Source organism: Falco peregrinus, chromosome 9, assembly GCF_023634155.1.
Source record: "Falco peregrinus isolate bFalPer1 chromosome 9, bFalPer1.pri, whole genome shotgun sequence".
In the NCBI taxonomy this organism is placed as follows: Eukaryota; Metazoa; Chordata; class Aves; order Falconiformes; family Falconidae; genus Falco; species Falco peregrinus.
Window position 1 is genome coordinate 525,621 of NC_073729.1, and position 22,256 is coordinate 547,876.

The following is a 22,256-nucleotide window of genomic DNA, read 5'->3' on the forward strand; positions in this document are numbered from 1 at the left end:
ACTGGGCTTGTTATCCCGCCTCACACGTCCGTAATTAAACACCATCTCAGACACTTAGATTTCCACCTAAGAGGACACCACCCTTCTCTAGGCATTAGCTGCTACTTATGCCATGAATCCCTTCTTTCCGTGTCCGCACCAGCCACATATTGTCACGTTCTCCTTTTCCCTGGCAGAACCCCTGTACACTTTATGCCCACCAAGATGAGTCACACAAAGGCACGCATCTCGCCTAGCACTCACCAGCGGGGATCTTTCATTCCCAAACACTGAGACACTAGCCACAGTGTCCTGCCTTCCTATCGCCTGGGCTTCCAGCGTAAACGGGATCTCCACCGAGCTGTGAGGCTGGATAATCCCACACGGCACAGGGCTGGAGTACCACACAGCAGCATCCTCCTTGTGCTCCTATAAGGGACAGAATCAAAGACAACTTCAGAGTGACCTCTGAGGAAACTCCAAGCTTCTTAACATCCACCACAACGGCAATTCACCCACATTTTTAAAAATCCCTAGGAGAAAGCAGAAAGGCACAACACAAGGAGCAAGATTTGTATGGGCCTAATTAGCATCCTCACAGGGTCCAAAAGCTGCTGCACTCGCAAACGCCCACTCCGGTGCTGGCGGCCTCCTTGCAGCAGCTTTTCACAACCCTCAAAGTTCTCCTGCATGAAAGCACCCCAAAGACTAGAACGAAACTGCTTTCTGAAGAGTTCAAACCGCTCCTGAAGTTCATATTCAGGTAGCTTCCCGTTCTCTCCAAAACTTTAGGTTTGAATATAAAACAGCAAGGTCTTATCCAAACCCCGTTTTTTTCCTAACAAACCCCTCGATAACGACGTTTGAGGGCAGGAGGCGAACACGACGCCAAGCCTGAGGAAGGACTCCATAGCAGCCTGGAAGATCGCTGTCGTTCACAAGGGTCAGCATCCACTCGCAAGGGAACTTCAGAAAGCACCGTCCAAATGTCAGAACAGGGCTGAGCACGGGCAGTGGAGGAACGACACATCCGGGTGAAGAGATGACCAAAGGGAATTAGAGACACTGAGAGAATGTAGAAGTTGTTTACTCCCCAAACAGCATGAAACAGACACAACGCATTTGTCTCTGCCAGATAGACATTTCCTACCTCTACGGCAATTGATCACCTCTAACTTCTTCTTACTCAACAGCCTCTTGTAAAGGAGGGGCAGCCCCAGACTCCCGTGGCAGAGGCTGCCCAGTGCCCTGCCCCAGTGCTCTCTCATCAAGCTTTGCCCCTCCCTTGCCCCAGGAGGCCGGCAAGGACCCTCCCACAGTCCCAGCAAGGCACGAGCTCTGCGGGAGCCTTCCCGCTGAGGACCAGCGCTCCCCAAAGCTCAAGGAAAACAAGACTCCCGCATCTCAGTAAAAGCAACTCCCTCCTCTCCCGTACCGCTCTCGCCCTGCCTGAAACCTCAGCCGCTTGCCCCCGCGATGGAGGGCACCAGCACCGCCTGCCTCTCGCAGTGGGTGACCAGCCTCTCCCAGCTCCTGCAGCTGCCTGGGTCCTCCACACACCAGCCCACACACTGACTCTTCCCATTCCCACTCGTTTTACAAAATTGCAGCCCAGGCACCCAGTGGGTGACTCTGCCGGGGAGAGGGAACAGCACCAGCGAACTGCGTCCCTCTCGTCATTAAACTGGCACCCGCTGCGGCGCAACGGCATTGAACGACGCTGCAGCTTTTGGCTTAAGTCTGGGAACGTTCATGCTCAAGAGAACCAGAGAAACCTGAGCTCACCTGCCACACCAAGGACTAGTTTCCCCTCACCACTCCTGCCGTAAGCCCCTTTCCCATTTGCACACGCCTTCATTAACTGAGCCAGACCCCAGCTTTCAGCAGGCTGCTTGCCGCCTTCCAAACAAATGCTGCATTTTGGGCCAACCCAGCACAAGCCCACCGCTTGCAGGGAGAAGCAGGGGCAGTCCTTTGGAGATTCATTACTCCTCAAGTCCCAGACAACAGGCCAATAGTGAATATAATCACTGCTCCCTTAAAAATAAAATAAACCAAAAAAAAAAAGACAGAGGCATGGCCCTGAGCACTGAGCACAGGTGCCTCTCAACATGGGCTGCTTTCAAAGCACGGCTGTGCTCACAGCGAGCTGGGCAGAACTAGCTCGTTAAGCAACATTTCTCATTTGGAGCTGAAGCCAGGACACCCCACGCCAGGCAGCGTGCTGGGCATGGGTACGCGGGGAAAGGTGGCCAGCTGCAAGGAAAGCGCCGGTACCTGGCTGTGAGAGGCACGCCAACACCTCCTGGCCAACACCATCCACGCCCACCACCAGCGCCAGCTCGTATCGCCTCACCGTGCTGGAACACAGGGTGACCTGGTAGAGGAGAAGAGCGTCAGATACTTAATCACTGCCAGAAGCCGTCAGCCACGCATGGTGTCCTCTGGCTCTCACCCACGCTCAGGAAAGGGAGCGATATTTTGCCTTAGTTCTCCTGCTGGTCCACGTGTAGACCACTGTCTTTCCGAGTAACAAAACTCTTCTGGCGATATCCGATTTATTAAGTACGCCTTGCATACCAGGGCATATGTAAGCTAAATTAAAGCACAATTCATGTTCTACTTGCCACTGGGACCAATTTTTACTCTCGACTACAACAGCATAAATCCAGAGGAAATCTGTTGACTTTCACAGAATGAGGCCAGCTTTACAGTGGGAAGCCGAGGGCAAAACGTGGCCCAGCAGCAGCTGTGCAGCTCATGGCTGCTGGAGCTTTTCCAGTCCTCGCTGCAGTGGATGCAACCATTCTGCTCCACACGAGAGGAAAGATAAGACCGGGAAGAACAGCAAACTGCTTTATGCAATGACATCTTTCTTTTAACAGTCACCTTCTGTCCCCATCCTTCCTCGGCCCACTTTAAATCAAATTGCTCTAAGCAGCTCAGACACACACGCATGGCTTCTGTGCTTGACCGGAGGGTACATGATCCTTGGCTTACAACCTTGGAAACAAAACGGTGCTCCGCCCCAGAGTACCCCAGCTCACAAAAACCTAACACGAACACCGATCTCTTACTTGCGTTATGCCCAAAGCCAGCAGCACTACAGCCCTCCTGCGCACCAGTGAAGCTTCAGCTCCACCTGCTGAAGCACATATGGCCGGGCTCGTGCCATACCTGGATACCCAGGGCTCCTTGGGAGCGGATGGTCCCCTTGCAGGGCATTATGGTGAATTCAGTTGGCTTGATGTGATGTTGGGCTCCCTTTCTCCAGGACGGGCAAGTGTTGTCTGATATCTGAGCAAAACTGGTGACGCTGCGCTGTCCTGAGCCTTCGCCAGGGATGCGAAGGTTGAAAGTCATGGGAACCAAGGAGGTGTTAGTGAGGCGACACGGCAGGGTGCGAGGAAAGCCTGGGAAGGTGAGACAAATATCAGTCAAGTCCCCGGCTATCCCGTGATTCCTGGTGTGACTCTCCTGTTAGGATAGACCGGTGCTTGTTGTTTATCTCTTTTCAGTGTGAATGAGAGGTAATGGAGAAGCTCAGGGAGGAGTGAGTTGTGACTGAAGTTGCTTTTTCCATGGATGGCACAGCTTGCTTCCTTGGCAATGGGCAGTGCCGTTGGTGCTGAAGAGCTGTCTCTACCTCTGAGGAGCTCTCTCACCTGCCCCCAAACCAGCCCCAACTCTTTCTCACTGATCAGTGTGCACCCAGACAGAGCATTTATTCTGAAAATTCAGTCTGTAAAATCCCCCATTAACTCCATGAACATTCCCCCAGTTTTCAATATATGAAAGTAGGGCATTGTCATGTAAGGAAAAGAAAGGATGAGACCGGGCACTACAACATGATGCGTTGCACTCTAATGCAGTTTCTCTAGGCAGGACCCTTAAGGCATCTCCTGTTTCTGGGCAACCAGACTGAGCACATGACAACTCGGCCCACCTCACTGCAGGCAAACCTGATGCTTCCTTAGAAATGAGCAGGAACTGTGTCTCACCTTACCTAACAAACGGGGACATCACATCCACACTGCCTTTGATTACTGCCCACAAAGCCTGACATCACTTCAGCTCTGACACTTGCTTTCCACAACGGAAAACCAGTGGTACAACCACACTGGGTGAGGGGGTGGCTGTTCTGCAGAGGCAGGACACCAGCCCGCAGCTTGGTCTGGAGCGGACACCAGCTCTGCCAGAAGACACCTCCCATGCCCTGCTTACCAAGTGCTATTTGAATAAAGACAGGGAGGAAAACCACCCGCAGACACAGCAGATAGTTCCTCTGTGCCCAGCAGCAGTGACCATTGCCCACCGCCAGCAATTACTCCGGCAGGGAGGCGGGGGTGGGGCACAGAAAGGACATGCACCGACTGACCCACTGCACAGCCCCAAATGGGACCGAAGTCACCAGATGCAGACAACAGCCAGCAGCACAGTGACAAGAAGCAAAAATACAATAGCTGCCTTCAGCTGAAAAGGCCTTGTTAATGAAATCAGATTAAAGTAGGATGAACCTCCTATTACACAACCGCATTTCTGCCGGTGCGTTTCTTGTGGGTCTATTTATTCAAAAGGAAGCAGAGAAGTGGCCGAGTGGTGATGCAGGGAGAGGGGGAAGTGGCTCAGGGAAAGTATTGAGATTTCCTAGAAAGTCCACGAACCGCATGAAACCACAGAGGCATCCTGGGCACAGAATGATCATGGCCCTTCAATCAATCCCCAATTGATTTCACATGTAAACTTTAGACCATCTCAGTACAAAGCCTTTTCTCTGAGACTCGAGATGGAGAATCAGAATCTGCATTTCAGTGGAGATGCTCTGGGTGCTCAGCCACCGGCTCCGTCAGTGGAGCAGTGCTTCGGCTGGGGAAGGAGAAGGAGCCCACATCTCTGGAGACATCACTGCCCAAACCAATGCCGAGCTACTGCCTGGGCTTATTACCGGGCAGGTGATAACGAGGAGCCCTCACAGCACAAATTAACAGCTCACACTAAAGGTCAAGTGGGTAAGTGGTGTCCTCGCCTTGCAACAGGAACGTTCACCCTGAGCAGCCACAGGCTAGCGTGTGGCTCCAACTCCCTTCTCCTGCAGCCCCATCCCCTGGGCCCTTCTGGGACAAGGGCTTTCACCATCATTCTGCCGCCAAGGATTGGGAGGTTGGGGCTGAGCAGGCTCTGAGGGCACCAGGAAAATACTGACTTTCTATTCCTTTGGTCCTGTTTGATCTCACGGCAGCAAAATACCACCTGAGCAAGCGGCAGCCCTGGTCTAACACCCTGAAGGCTGCTGTGGAGGAACACAAGTGACAGACGCTCCCAAAGCGCTTCATTTCAGTAAGGCACAGACCTCCCCACCAGCGGTCCAAGCCCAGGGCACACTCACCAAAGGAGACGTCGCCGAATGGAGGGAAGGTACATGGAAAGGGAAAGTCGGTCCGATGACACAGCCCCTGTAAGGACAAAGGCAGAGGAGGAACTGGCTTGGTTAAAAAGAACTGCAAAGCGTTCGGCTTTCGTTACCACCGGCACGGATAGAAGCTGGTCTCAGCAGCACGGTGGGTTTCAAATCAACCCGTCACCCCTGCGCTCGGCACAGCATCCCTGTGCACAGGAGGCAGCCAAAGCAACGTGGTCAGCAGGTGGCAGCTGCTGAGGTGGCTCAGGGCACCAGGGCAGGCAGGGTACACCCCCAGGTTGCTGCTGGCCCAGTGAAGGACCCTGAACAAGTGATGGCTCTGTGCCTCAGTTTCCCCATCTGTCATGTGACGGGCAGAGCTGTCCATGCAGAAGCAGGTTCATTGTAACTAGCCCTCTCAGCCACAGGTTCCCTGCTTTGGTATCTCTTTGCTGGAACTGGCCTTTCCACGGGCTAGATGGACATCTTCCTCAGACCTTATTCCACACTACCATTATGCGTGCAGGATTTTGAGGCACGAATCCACAGGAGCCCCAGACATCTACTGAGAAACGCAGCACAAGTTCTACACAGTGGATGGTGGAATCTTGGAGGAAAGTATCAGCTTGTCACCAGTGCACCGGCTGACACATCCAAGAGCAAGACTGTTTGCACCACCGAACATGAGTGTCCTGAAGCCACCACACCAGCCCGCCCATCCCTAAATTCAGAGAGGTTCCAAACTCCCAAACTCACCAACATCCACTGAAATCAGCACTTGAAGCTGCACAACATTCATTAATTTCATGGTTGATGCCAATCAATGCCAGCTCTGCCTCTTGGTGAAAAAAACAAATACAGATCAAGGAGCACAGTGACCCGTGCCTCCTAGTTTTATTCACAGGACTGCCACCGGGTCTCTCGTACACATGAACAGACCCCAGCCTCCCGCAGGAGGGACCTGCACTCACCCGTCGTGTCCCAGTTCCAGCATCCCTTTCTAAAGAGCAAAAGAACAAGCGTTCAGGACCTCGTCAGGTCTGTTTCCAAGCAAAGAGTGATCACCTATGGTTTGGGCATCTTCTGACTGCACAATCAAAAAGCACTCAAAATCTGACTTTCAGGAGTTTCAATCCCATGCTAATTCTCGATTCCTGGAGCTGAATCAGTTCCTGAGAACAAGTTAGGTAGCAAATCCCTTCTGGCAATGAGGTTCCCTCTCCAAGGACCTCACGTAATCAGACTTAACCTGCCAAGCCCCAGCATCCTACTCTGGATGGAGCAAAGGGAGCAGACATGCTTTCCGTAATAGCACTTGCCAAAAGACAATAGAAAACTGCCTCCAAACCAGCCACAACTGGGTCTCACACTGGGAAACTGCCAAGGGTGAGCCTTGCAGCGAGGGGGGAAATAACTGCCGTTTCTGCTGAGCACACAGGAGCTGTGCTCAAGGAAGTCAGACCTGAAGGACTGCCCAGAGGGCTCGGCCAAGCAGCCAGCCCAGAGCCCTGTGCGCTACAGCCGGTAACAGCGCAGCTTGCAAGAGAACGGGGGAAGAGGGCAGTCTTTATGGCAACAGCCACATCTTCCAATAGTGCTTCTGAAGGGAGATCGGGGTCCTCGCAGAGCAGGAAGGAGCACAAGGTAGGAGAGGAACCACCTGCACTCCCACCGCTGTTCCCTCCTCTGCAGCCCCATGTCCCACCAGCCAGCTCATCTCCACTCAAAAGAACTGGGAGTTTTTCCCTCCCTGGAGAACTAAATCCAGTGCACAACCCCCCCTGAAGAGGGAGGCTCGGCTTGCCCCGGTGGGTGGGCATCTCAAAAGCATTTGAAACAAACAGCTTGAGTTGTGGGGCTGGAGAATGAGAGATAAGGGCTGGACAGGGGTCCTTGGAACAAAGGCAAGACAGAAAGCAAGGAGGCAGATGCCATCTCGAGGAGAGGAGTCTGCAGTGGGAATTACTGTGGAGGCACCCCCCAGGCTCCTGTAACCCTCCTCACCTGACGGTCAAGGTCACGGGCTCAGGGGACCCATCCGCACTGAACCGGAATCCTTCTGTGAACTGCCCCAGGGCGGTGGAACTGAAGGAGATCTGGATGACTTGGAGGACATCTGGTAAAACGATGCCCTCCTGGGGGAGAAAGGAGAAGCAGGAGCCCAGAGCGGTCGCTGGAAGGACCAACTTGGAGGGGGCATCAATGACTCCTTTGTTAAACAGGATGACCTGCAGCAGCAAGAAAGCAAAATGGAAATACATGAGGAATCTTCTTTCCTTACAGAAGGCTGATTTGTTTTCTAATTAAACTTCTACAAAAGGCAGAAGATGCTGTGTGCTGCTGCTTGGCTGAAGCCAAAGAAAACACAACAGGACAGTTTCTGCCTTTGGGTTTTTGCATGCAAAAAACCCCAGTGATAACTTCACATAAACAGAGTCACTCTGGGTTTATTCCACTGACACAGAGCAGTCCGCTTGGACTTGCAGGGCTGAGGATGTGCTCAGCATCACCAAGGCGATGCAGACCTGCCCCAAAGAGCAGCAAAGGGCGGTCGCAGCATTACAGCGAATCGTCACCTAACTGCTCCCGCTCCAGATGAGCCCAGTCCTGCCAAGGGCAAAACACATTCAGCTCCCGTTACAGCCAGCAAGTTTACTGGATGTAGAAAATACCTTGGGACAGCCCCATAACCAGCTTCAGCAGCACTCCCCGACTCTGCTAGGGTACGTCAGTGAGGCCCATCTTATTCTTTTCTTTGATCTGAGAGTCTCTTTGTCTTTGCTCAACCAGACATGTCAAGAAAGGATGAGAGTGAGGGGCATAGCAGCTCCACCTGCTCTAAAGAATCTCTTTCATAAATATTCACAGCCATCATCTACTAATTTACCATTATTTACTGCTCCAACAAGCTACACAATCCTGCAGCATTTGCTGAGATTCAGCAAGAAATGCCCACACCTGCCTGTGAGTATCAGCACACTGGTGGTCACCAAACCTACCCAAAGCAAAGCTCTACAGTTTCCGAAGGCTGCAGGTGAAATCCGGCCATTTCTGTGGACTTATCTACCTGCTTGGCAGTTATTTTCCCTAAGTTTTGTCCTCGCAAAACCTGTCAGAAAAACTGAGACAGAAGCAGAGGTACAGCCCTTATTTTTTTAATTTTGCAGCTGCTGTTGAAAACATTCCTGTATTCAAATTCTGCACTGGTAACTTGGAAACTACTCATATGTTTTACACCTTAATTACAAATTGCACTTAGGGATCCTACACTGAAGTTTACCTCCAGTCTGGCTACTTAATACAGCACTTGGAGTATCATCTACTTATTCACATTTTCTCCAGTAATGAAACCAACACATTGATATATATAGAATCAATAAAGAATCAGCATTAAAAAATGCATACATACAGTGCACAATATTTTGGCAAGAAAACACCTTAACGTGTCCTTCCCTGCAACAGTCAAGCTTTTGAAAGTGTCTGGCACGATGTACTGCCTCATTTTCTACCGCCTCCAGTTGCTGTATCTTGGGGGTTTTTTTGGTTGGTTTTTTTTTGAGAAAACTTGCCACCATCGGCGGGGGGAGGCAAATACGCAGAAAGCTCCTTTGCTTCATTTCCAGAACTGCCCTGCTCTGTTCATAGAGCCAGAGGGGCACCAGGTCTGAAGGGTGGCAGGAGGCTGCTCAGCAGGGACAGCGCTCCCGGTGCCTGCGCGGGCAGCTCTGCGCGGGGAGGCTGCCCGGCTTCCCTCCGGCGCCAGGATCCAGCAAGTTGCGCTTCACTGAAAGGTGTTTGCAACGGACTCGAGTCGGAACACAACACCTTTGTTCCAGCTGCTTTTTAACTGCCAGGGTACCAGGGCGCAGTGCATCTAGGGCTGAAACAAAAGCCTCTGGATCCTGACCTTTTTGACCCGGTGTTGCTATCATGTGTCAAGGGCTGGATTTTCTGCATGAAGCCTCCCAGCTGGTCTCAAAGGGAGGTTGCCAAAACGCAGGGATCGGAGCTTTGTGGACAACATACACACCTTTCAGACCCCATCAAAACTATCCAGATTCTGCAAAAACTCCCACATTTAACTTACATCAAATAATGCGTGCACATAACTGCCTGTGTTGCCAGAAATCCAGCAGGTGCACAAAGCTCACTGCTGCCCCAGGGGCCATCAGGATCCACCCCAACCCCAGCAAGCCCCACTGCTCACCTCGTAGCTGGGGGCTGATGCAACAAAAACCTTCCCGATGTCCAGCTGGTCAAAGCTGAAGCGCAGCTGGGGCCCTATGCCGCTCCCTTTGATGCGCAGGGGCAGCCTGGTCTCACAGCCTGGGGAGAGGTTGCCATGTCAGTACAGAATTCCTTCGGTTCGCCTGGACTTTCCAGGCAGCCTCAGAGCCAGTCCCTGACTCCGGGCTGGGTGGCACCAGCACTAGATGCTCCGCGAGAAGATACGGGACCCTTCTCTTCCCTCAGCAGATCAACTTTGCGGCTGGTTTCTAACTTCTGACGGAGCCCTTGGGCTGGTTTGTAACTTAGCAATCAGTTTGCACCCTCAGAAAGTGATGCTGCATATAAAACATGATTTCTGAATTCCTTCCCATGCACTTAAACGAGCTTTGAAATCCATTCAGAGAAGGCACAAAGCTCACAAAACAGAACCGGAGAGAAAAATCTGCTGTCTGTATTGCTGCAATCGGAGACGACCGCACAGGAGCTGAGAAGTATGAGCCCAAGCAAGGCAGAGCAGCCTGCTGACAGCGATACCCCAGCAGCCTGCTGACAGCGACATGCGCACCCGAGCGCTGCCTCAAGCAGGCAGAGCATCTCAGCCACCACCTGCGCCTAACGTAGGGCTCCGTACCGGGGTGCTCCAGGGCTCACCGCCTGCAGCAGCGCCTTGTTAAGACGGGGCTTTATGGTCTCCAGAGAGCAGCACTCACCTGTTCCCACCATCAAACCAAGAGCTCAGCTTTGTAAAGACGCCCCACCTGAAGCATACTGAGCAGTTACGGAAAACCAGCCTCCTCGCTACTGAAACCAGATAAGCTCTAAGTGTACTGCTAACACACATATCCCTTGCTGCAAAGGCAACTGAGACCACAAGGCTTACAGCTGAACTCCAGGATGCTGAGTTTCTTCCTTAAGTCTGCTAAGATGGCATAGTGCAGGATCTTTCAGTCTGAAGCCTTTCTTGAACCACTGGAGCAGCCTAAAGTGCCTGAATTCTAGCTCAGGTTTTGGCTTAGGTCCCCCTGCTGTTATAGATTTGCTAAGAAGTTAAGATTGATTGACTTTATTTGATTGATTATTTGATTTTATAAAATCAATCATGTCATAGAAATATAAGAGGATAAGAAAATGTATTTTAATGAAACTTATAGTTATAGTAAAAAGCGGCTATAGAAAATCCTCTGTACAGCCCCGTACCAAGGCCGGAGGAATTGGTCAGAATCACCTAGTAGGAATGTTTAGAACTTAGATAACAGACTTAAGATTTGAGATGATTGTTTATATGTAACCTAGGAGGATGTACTAACATGTCAAAATGAGAATTTATGTGAACTGGGGAGAGTCGAGTGAAGCAACCCATAGTTGCCGGCCAAGAAACAGTTACCTTAAGTGGCAGGTAATTCCGGCAGGGGGAGATCGAGACCACCGACTCACATACCACCTACCCAAATCGTACCCCAGACCCATTTCCGGACCTTTCTAACCTTTACTGCGCAGAATCGGGTATGGGAGGAGAGTATGTTAATGATTTATGGGAAATCTTACGATTATGCATGGATATTTAATGAATATGTATGAATGAGTTCTATACAAGGTGTATGATTTTGAACCATGGTGTGCGTCGATCGTGAGGGGACTCACTCACGCACCCGGCCGTCCATAAAGAAAAGTCTGCTTATCTACATCACATTGGTGTTGATAAGTTCTTCATTCCGAGATTTCGGTAACAGTTTTGGCGACCCAGATGGGACCTCGCTGAAGGAGACCGGAGGAGTCGGGGACCTGATCGGTTCCAGCCGGCACTGAGGATTTCTCGGGGATACCCATCGATCCCCGATCTGTAAGGCTCTTCGCGACGTTCCCTGGATTTTGGTAAGACACTTCTTCTTGTAATTGTAGTAAGTGGGTAGGAGTCCCACTATAATAAGTGTATGGTAAGGAGTGGGTTGGAGACCCACCAGTGGGTTTGAGTCTCACTGAGTAAGTCTGCCTGTCGGACGCGGTGAAAGCTGCGCAGGGTTGGACTATAAGGATCCTTGTGGAAGAGGAAGCCTAGGCGCCTGCCCGTAAGACATAAGCGAAAGCTATTGCAGGGTTGGACAAAAGTGGAAACAAGAGAACCTACATGCTATAGTGTTCTCTAAGGTAGTGCCTCTAACAAGAAGTTAGGAGGGGTTTTTCTTCTGATACAGAATTGTTTATTGTGTCTGTGTATCGAGAAGAAAATTAAGAAGTGTATAATATTGTGTTTTATGTCTTTGTTTAAAGTAACAATTGTGGAAAAGTGTGAGTGTGGCTGTAAGGGTGAGACGTGCAATTAAGCACGAAAGCGAGTGTGGAGCGTGGATCCGCGGATCGGGGAGACAGAGTTGAATAATTGTGTATTGTACTGTGAGTGATTATACCATGGCATCTAAGTTAACTCGGTTGTTTAAAAGTAAAAGCATGCGTAATCTTGCTGTAAATGATAAAATCCCGAAAAATTCTCCATTGGGATGTTTATTGGCACATTGGGGAGATTTATATGAGGATTTGCCAATAAGCCAGATGATTGAGTATTGTAATAATTGGTGGCCTCTGTATACATTGGAAAATCAGGAAAAGTGGCCCATAAATGGAACACTGAATTATAATACTGTTCTGCAGTTAATGTTATACTGTAAAAGGGAAGGGAAATGGAGTGAAATGCCATATGTGGATTTGTTCTTTTACCTGAGACAGAGAAAAGACTGGCAGGATGAATGCAAGTTAACTGATGGAGATAATTTTGTGATGGCTGTAACTGCTGATAACAAGAAAGTAAAAAGGTGTTGCTCAACTTGTGAGATCGGGAAAGGTTGTTTAAAGAAAAAGATTGTCACTGAGAGTGATGATGGACCAGAATTAGATATATCCCCTCTTAGGAGAGAAAGGAATCAGGGTCGAGAATCTAGGGCACGAGAACAGGCGATTGAACCGGATAGCAGTGGAACAGGAGATGTGGAAGAGAGATTATCGGAGATTGTAATTCATACTCCTGTTTCACGGAGAACTCGGCAACAGACACAGACTATAGCTCCCCTGCGACAGGGAGTTGGTAGTGATGGACCGGTCTATGTGAAAGTACCTTTTACAGCTATGGATTTGATGACTTGGAAGCAGGCAGCAGGAAATTATAGAGAAGATCCTGAAAAAGTGGGCAAGGCGGCAGATACTATAACTAGAACACAGAATCCAGACTGGAATGATTTACAGGTGATCCTGGATAATGTGTTAGATGATACAGAGAAGCAAACGGTATTAAAAGCTGGTAAAGCTCAGGCAGAGTTGGATGTGATGAGTGGAATTACAGGTGGAACAATAGAACAGAATTTTCCATCTGGGGATCCGCAGTGGGATCCAAATAATGTAACACATAGAGAAAGACTGAGACGGTATCAGAAATGGGTTTTATATGGGATTAGACATGCCATGCCTAAATCTCTGAATTGGTCTAAATTATATGAAGTAAGACAAGATAAAAATGAATCTCCCTCAGCATTTTGGGAACGATTAAAGGAAGCTGCCAGAAAACATACTGATTTGAGAGTGGAAACAGAGGCAGCACAAATGCAACTGGCTTTGATTTTTATGGGGCAATCGGCACCAGATATAAGGAAAAAACTCCAGAAACTGGAGGGAGAGAATTCAAGGAGTTTGAATACAATGCTGGAAGTCGCATGGAGGGTATATAACAACAGAGAAAGAGAAGAAAGAAAATCAAGGAGAACAGATTTATTGGCAGTAATGACGGGAACGGTAGACAGAGGAAGGGGCAGAGGAAGAGGACGAGGATTTAATGGGAGGGGAGGTTGTATGCACTGTGGCCATCGGAAATTTAATACCCCCTTAGGAGTAAATCAGTGTGCTTTGTGTAGAGAGGAAGGACATTGGAAAAAGGATTGCCCTAGAAACAAGAGTGTTTCTCACGACCTTGCCAAGATAATGATTTTAGACGACTGAAGGGGACCGGAGGGAACCCAGCTGAACCTCTGGTTAAAATTTAGCTGGGAGATAAAGAAGTTAAATTTTTAGTAGATACAGGAGCGACATTTTCGGTATTAAATACATGTAAAGGAAAAATAGGAACAAAACCAGCCAATATAATAGGAGCAACAGGGAAAGAAGAAAACCAGGCCATTCCTACAACACCTAGATTTGAAATTTGGAAATAAGATAATTACACATGAATTTTTGTATGTACCAGAATGTCCGATACCCTTGTTAGGAAGAGATTTGTTGTCTAAATTAAATGCACAAATTGTTTTTGATGAAGGAGAACTTTTCTTGAAAATACCCGAGTCAAAAATGGGAGAAATCTTGATGATACACGAAAGAGTAAAGGAACAAGAAATTCCACCGGAGGTGGATTTGGCAGTGATCCCTACTGTATGGGAAACAAATATTCCTGGTAAATCGAAACTAGCAGAGCCTGTTAAAATAGATTTGAAGGAAGGCGCAGGAACAGTGAGAATTAAACAATATCCAATCAAATCAGAAGTGAGACAGGAATTGAAGAAATTGAGTGATAAATTTTTGGAGTATAACATTTTGGAAGAATGTGAATCTGAGTATAAGACTCCTATTTTACCAGTCAGAAAACCCTCGGGTGAATATAGGCTGGTACAAGATTTGAGAGCAGTAAATCAACTAGTTAAGGACATTTATCCTGTAGTAGCAAATCCTTATACACTGTTAACAGCATTAAGGGACACTTATCAACGGTTTACAGTGCTTGATTTAAAAGCTGCTTTCTTTTGTATACCTTTGGAAAAAGAAAGCAGAAAACTGTTTGCTTTTGAATGGGAAAATCCTCAAACCGGGCGAAAGATGCAGTTGACATGGACTAGATTACCCCAAGGATTTAAAAACAGTCCAACTATCTTTGGAAATCAATTAGCAAAGGAACTTGAAATGTGGAAACAGGATAAATCAAGACCTGGGCATTTACTTTTACAATATGTGGATGACATATTGATTGCTACAGAAGAAAGACTTACCTGTATACAGGTGACTATCGACCTCCTGAATTTCCTGGGACTAAATGGATACAAAGTGTCCAGGAAGAAAGCCCAGACAGCCTGCCAGACTGTGATATATCTGGGCTTTGAGATTTCAAAAGGACAACGACAATTAGGAAAAGATCACAAAGAAGCTATTTGTGGTATACCTGAGCCGAGAAATATTCATGAACTCAGAGCATTTTTGGGAATGAGAGGGTGGTGTCGCCTTTGGATCATGAACTATGGGCTAATAGCTAAACCGCTGTACGAGGCCCAAAAGAACTCTCCCTTTGCATGGAGCCCACAACAGCAAAAGGCTTTTGTAGAGTTGAAACGTGCCTTAATGTCTGCACCTGCCTTGGGACTGCCGGATCCAACCAAAGATTTCCAGTTGTTTGTTCATGAAAGGCAACACCTTGCACCAGGCGTGTTAACCCAGAGGATAGGAAGCTGGAAACGACCAGTCGGATATTTCTCTAAACAACTGGACACAGTGAGTAGAGGGTGGCCAAACTGCCTTCGAGCAGTGGCAGCAACAGTGATGCTCATACAAGAAGCTCGGAAATGGACTTTGGGAAGAACAATAACAGTCTATGTCCCACACATGGTGATAACTGTCCTAGAACAGAAGGGGGGACACTGGCTGTCTCCCAGCCAAATGATGAAGTACCAGGTAGTACTGACTGAACAGGATGATGTGATTCTAAAGACAACTAACCTGGTAAATCCTGCAGTGTTTTTAAGTTCCATACAGGAAGAAGGACAACTGGAGCATGATTGCTTGGCTGCCATCAAGTATGTTTATTCCAGTCGTGAAGATCTGAAGGATGTACCACTGGAGCAACCAGACTGGGAACTGTATACTGATGGACGCAGCTTCATGGAACAAGGAGTCCAATATGCCGGATATGCGGTAACAACAGAGACCACAGTTATAGAAGCAGGAGCATTGGCGAGTACCACATCAGCCCAAAAGGCGGAACTCATCGCTTTAATTCGAGCCTTAGAGATAAGCAAAGACAGGAAAGTAAGTATCTGGACTGATTCAAAATATGCCTTTGGGGTAGTGCATGTCCATGGAGCTTTGTGGAAAGAGAGGGGGTTATTGTCCTCTCAAGGATCAAACATTAAGCATCAATCAGAAATTTTATGATTATTGCAAGCAGTTCAAAGGCCAGATCAAGTAGCAATCATGCACTGTAAGGCACACCAGATTGGGAATACAAAAATAATAGTTGGGAATAATTTAGCTGATAGAACAGCAAAAAAGGTAGCAAAGAAACAAGCATTGCAAATGGCAATAATTCCTTCTAAAACAGTAACCCTTCCTAGGGAAAACCCGAGATATTCAGAGGAAGATGACAAACTGAGTCCGTTATTAAATGCTAAGAAAAACTTAGCGGGATGGTGGGTAACTCCTAATGGACAGGTAGTAATTCCACCTCTTGTGATGAGAGAGATAATTCAAACGAGACATCAGGAATGTCACTGGGGAGCAGAAGCCTTAGTAACATCTTTACGAAAACAAGTAATATCAGTTAAGATGTTGGGAATAGCTAAAATGGTAACTGCAAAGTGTGAAGTATGTTTGAAAAATAATCCAATGATTAAGAAAAAGGTTCAAATGGGTAGACTGAAATCTGGTGTAGAACCTGGAGATTATTGGCAAGTAGATTTTTCAGAGCTGCCTAGACAAAATGGGTACCAGTACATCCTGGTAGGGGTTGATACTTTTACAGGATGGCCAGAAGCCCTTCCCTGTCGCACTACACAAGCAAAAGAAGTGGTGAAGTGGTTATTACAAGAAATAATTCCGAGATTTGGAGTTCCTATTGGAATTTCTTCTGACAGAGGTCCACACTTTGTTGCTGAAGTAGTCCAAAGTGTTAGCAAAGTATTGGGTATTAATTGTGACCTACATTTATCTTGGAGACCCCAATCTAGTGGGAAAGTGGAAAGGATGAATCAAACTTTGAAACGACAAATAAGTAAAATTTGTCAAGAAACCAGTCTAAAGTGGCCTCAGGCGCTTCCATTGGCATTATTACGAATCAGGGTACAGCCAAAGAGTGGAACCTCACTCAGTCCTTATGAATTATTATATGGAAAACCATATGAGTCTCCAGAACCAAATCCAAACGTACATGTAAAAGGAAAGCAGGATGTATATAACTATTTGCTTTCTCTAGGAAAAACTCCGGCTGCAATTCGGAGTGCAGTAATTTGGAATAGACCTTTATCCCTGGAAAATTCAGTGCATGATTTCCAACCAGGAGATTATGTCTATGTGAAGACCTGGACCTCCGAACCTTTACAGGAACGTTGGAAAGCACCTTTCCAAGTACTGTTAACCACTTTTACGGCTATCAAGATAGCAGAATCGGATGCTTGGATCCATTATACTCGAGTGAAGAAAGCACCTATTCCATGGAAGATTATCAACTGTGACCCAAAGACTTTAAATTTGACTTTGAAAAATGTCTAATTTTTCATATCAGGTTATGATCGTTCTTTGGATTCCATTTGGGTTGGTAGTGTTGGCAGGATCATGGGCTGACTTGGTGGACAGGAATGAAAGACAAACAGAGACAGAACAAGTGATTGAAATTCCCAAACAAACGGCTGAGGAAAATTTGATGGTAGGATTGATTAAAGGATTTGCCAATTTACAAAATGTCACGCAGATCACCGCTTGTTTACCAATACCGAGGGCAGTAGGTGAATCTATTCCATGGGGAATCTTAACCATGAATCTGACCAAATTAGAATATGAAAATGAGACAATGGATTGTAAACAAGAACCTAGGGAAACTTGGGAATTGCAAAAGGTTAAAGTTGGGGAAGAATCACCAGTATATTCAACCATTTGGGAATGTAAAGGATGATTTGTAGCTAAACCGGGATTATATGGAGATTTAGGGAACAAGGGATGGTGTTACTAGCCTAAAATGGCTACAACAAACACCAGTGTATGGATAACCGAGACAAAATGTGAGAAAAAGAATCGAACCCTACAGGAAAAGGAAATAGTTTGGGATTCGGTTTGGTCTATGACCTTATATTCCCATTTTCAGTATATGGCAAAAACTCCTTGGTGTTTTACCTGGGATGGAAAAGTGTTTTCAGTATTACCCTGGGTCAATGATAGATCAACTTCATTGGGAGAAAAGGAGAATAAAATAGTGCCATGGTGGAAATGTGAAAAAGTGTATGATTGTAGCAATGCAGACTTAATAATTCAAAGAATCCCTCCTTTGGCTGCCGCTTTAAAATATGGTTGTTTTTGTCGAGGTCTTAAGAATACTCTCAATCTATCTAGCACCTATATACCCAGAAGAGGAATTATGTTTAGTTGTAGAAAATCTACTATTCAAAGTCCAGGACATTTAATTTGGGCATTGAGTGATGGAACCTGGACAACTCATCTACCATTAGATGGTAAAGTGAAACAAATAACTTTAGGCGTGCCAACATTGTGTCCGATTTGGAAGAAATCACCGTTTAGAGGATCTCTAGAAAATTTAGAACTGAAACGAACAAAGAGATCTGAGACAAATGATGATACTTGGAATGAACCATCTACAGGAGTGAAAATTGGCTGGGCAATTGAATCACTTTTAAATCCTATAGCATCATATAGAAACAGAGCATGGCTTTATAAGTTAACTGGTCAAGTGGAAAAATTAGCAAACGTTACCAAAAAGGGGTTTAAGGAATTGAATATACAATTACAGGCGACCTCTAGAATGACTTTACAAAATAGAATGGCACTAGATATGCTCCTACTTAAAGAACATGGAGTATGTGGATATCTCAAAGATAAACTGGACCACTGTTGCATCCCCATTTCAAATGTCACACAAGATGTGGAACATGATTTGGATTTATTAGATAAAATTGAAAAAGAAACAGAATCAATTCAAGAAGATATGTCAGAAGACTGGTTAGGGAAAATTTTTAACAAATTAGGAAGGAACTTGAGCTCTTGGATACAATCCCTAATCAAAACTTTGTTTCTGTTACTGATTGTCTTTTTGATGATCATGTTGGTATATGCATGTTTGAAGAAGCAGTTTACCAACAGAATTGCAATCAATCGTATGATCATGAGAGAAGTACCAACCAGTCCACCAAGGTATAGCCCACCACCAAAATATGTTGAAACAAATGATATGTAAATAATGTGAAAGTATTGAAATAATGATTTTCAACACTTTCAAAGGGGGGAAATGTTATAGATTTGCTAATAAGTTAAGATTGATTGACTTTATTTGATTGATTATTTGATTTTATAAAATCAATCATGTAATAGAAATATAAGAGGATGGGGAAATGTTATAGATTTGCTAATAAGTTAAGATTGACTTTATTTGATTGATTATTTGATTTTATAAAATCAATCATGTCATAGAAATATAAGAGGATAAGAAAATATATTTTAATGAAACTTATAGTTATAGTAAAAAGCGGCTATAGAAAATCCTCTGTACAGCCCCGTACCAAGGCCGGAGGAATTGGTCAGAATCACCTAGTAGGAATGTTTAGAACTTAGATAACAGACTTAAGATTTGAGATGATTGTTTGTATGTAACCTAGGAGGATGTACTAAAATGTCAAAATGAGAATTTATGTGAACTGGGGAGAGTCGAGTGAAGCAACCCATAGCTGCCGGCCAAGAAACAGTTACCTCAAGTGGCAGGTAATTCCGGCAGGGGGAGATCGAGACCACCGACTCACATACCACCTACCCAAATCGTACCCCAGACCCATTTCTGGACCTTTCTAACCTTTACTGCGCAGAATCGGGTATGGGAGGAGAGTATGTTAATGATTTATGGGAAATCTTACGATTATGCATGAATATTTAATGAATATGTATGAATGAGTTCTATACAAGGTGTATGATTTTGAACCATGGTGTGCGTCGATCGTGAGGGGACTCACTCACGCACCCGGCCGTCCATAAAGAAAAGTCTGCTTATCTACATCACATTGGTGTCGATAAGTTCTTCATTCCGAGATTTCGGTAACACTGCCATCCCATTCTACTCTTGTACGGAAAGCGAGTAGCACAAGGAGCAGAAGGTAGCCCCAGAAGTTGTACACAACCGTCACTGTGGCTTTTGTGCAAAACTATTCCTCTATCCTTTGAGCTCCTTTTGTGTGACACCCACCATTAACTAAAGCTTAGGGACTGAACGTTGATTTCTTTTTTTATAAAAGTCTGCTGCTTAGTCATTCCAGAATGTCCAAACCAACTTCTTATTGCAAAGAGCAGCCCACGTGTGACTAGATCACAACTCGGAAAAAACCCTCCTGGAACAGCCTTTTCAGTGATCCCTGACTTTGGGCTTGCAACCGTGGCACGGGGATGTTTGATCACGTCCAAAGCCAGAAAGGAAGAGCTAGGGAGCTTTTGCTGAATTCAGCGGTTTTTCAGTGGATCCAGCCGCAGCCCAGCTGACAGCAGAGATGAGTTACACTTCACAGCTCAGGCACGCATCAGAGGGCTGTGTACTTCTATTGCACAGACACCCGAAAAGAGGCAGTACTGGGTGCTCGCTGTTCAGAAGATTTTTCCATCTTGCATCACATGTGGCCTAATTTTCATTAAAAACTTGATGTTCTAAACCATCAAAGCTCTTAGGAAATGACAAAGATTTCCAAGGGACAAGTTTTGCCCATAATCATGGGTGAGGCATGCCCCACGGCCACTATCATCAAAAAAAATCAGTGGCCATTCTTTCCCTTCTGCAGCAGGCCCTCAGCCTCTCCTGGAAGGTCTGCGGAAGCTATCCTTTCTTCTGCCCCTACATTGATGCTGGAACTTTAGGAAACCCTGGGAGTTTTACGCTCTCTCCTTCCAGGTGAACCTCAGAGAGTGCTCTCCTGAAAGGAGGAGGAGCAGAGTAAAATACAGACCATTCAGGACAGCCGAGAGAAAAAGAAAGAAAAAAGAGAGTATGTCCCGCTCCTCGCTAGCAGCTGGGGCTTCCAGGAGCACCCAGCCGCTGGCCAAGGCCTGGGTACCCCGGGCTGGGACCGTGTGATGCTCCCACCACAGCATGTCCCAGAGCACATGGACCAGGGCATGGAGGGGCCGCAGCCTCCTTGTCCTCAGTCCCAAAGCCACACCTGGTTCTGTGGAGTGAGAATTCGGATCTCAGTCGGGTTAACACCTTGGCACATCATGGAGGGATTACAACTCGGCATTCAAAGAAACAGGGGTGTGGGTGGCCCAACAGCACAGAACTGTTTCCCAAGTCCCTAACTTCTGCTGCTTTCTGGCACTCATTTTTTTGCCCACGGAACGTCCCCAGGTTTTGAGGTTGGTTTTGAACGTGATTCTCAACCAACCACATCAACACAGAGATCCAGTTTTACACGATGTAGGACACGGCAAGTGAAGGAAGGATCAGCACTTAGGATTTTGCTTCTCCCTGCAAAAGCGGCTTAGAAATGGGTTTTGGAAGAAATCAGATGTAACCCAGTACATTTCCATATCCAGAAAAAAACAACAAAAAAAGAATTTTAGGTGATTGAGCCCCCCCACCACGTGCTTCCTTCCAGCACTCAAGAGCCATGGCTTTATTTGCATGAATAACTAAGAAAGTTCATTTTGAGCTTAAACAAAACAAATTTCAAACCACTTCTTAACCGCTGCCTTTGCAAGTTGCACAGTGCTGATGAGTTCTGTAAATCACCTGATCCAGAAGCGTTCGGCTAAGCAATTTATGGAGGCAACTGCAAAAACACACATGGAGGCCAGCCACTTCCCCGTGGGGCTCGAGATCCAACTGCAATTTCACAGTGCTGCACTAGGGCAAAGCTACTAAATATTCCCTGCAAGGGGCACACGCTGTCTGCAAATCGTCCTCCAAAGGGATCTGTGACTGGCATGCAAATGCACGAGGAAGGCAGTCACACTGCTCAGAGTCACCAAGAAGCAAAATTAATGACTCCCTAGTTAAAGATCACGGGTTTCTTCTTTAAACTCTTTTTGCACCCTGGGACAGTCTCCACCCTGACGATACAGCGGCTCAGCTCCGTTTTGTGAGGGATGGGGGGTAGGTGACCTCCTTGAGGTCCTCTCCCAAGGGGCCCATGGAAGAGTTCAGATCTCCTGAGGGACCACGAGGGTTTTTCCAGAGCAGGCTCCTCTTTCTAAACACCGATCGCTTGCCCAGCTCTGTTTCCTGTAACTCCCAGGTTGCATGTAAGTAATTTTCCTATTTCTCTGCCACAACAACAACAAAAGCTCTCCAGGCACAACCCCTGGAGATCCCTGCAGCAAAGTGATGGACAGCCCCACCACCACAGCAAAAATCCCAGGGCCAGGAGCACAGCGCTGAGCCAGGATTCCCTTGGGAGCAACTTTTTAAATCAACCCTTTCCTTCCACAGCTCTAACAACTGCAGCTGGCGGCCAGGAAGGCGGTTTGTTAACACGAGCCCTGGTTAATTACTGTAGGTGGCATTTGCCAAGTAAACCCTGCGCAATTACCGTATCAATAAAAAGCTGTTTCATGGCCTTTGTATCTGTCAGCTTGGAGAAGTAAGGAATGGCTCGAAGCAGCTGGGTTAGTGATCTCAGCACCCTCCAGAACGGGAGCCTGGCTGCTGGGGACC

At 46.9% G+C, this 22,256-nt stretch overlaps 1 pseudogene; it reads right to left on the reverse strand.

Moving 5' to 3' along the window:
* Positions 1-795: 795 nt before the first annotated feature.
* Positions 796-22,256, reverse strand: part of LOC129785153 (hydrocephalus-inducing protein homolog) — a 71,996-nt pseudogene continuing 50,535 nt past the window's right edge.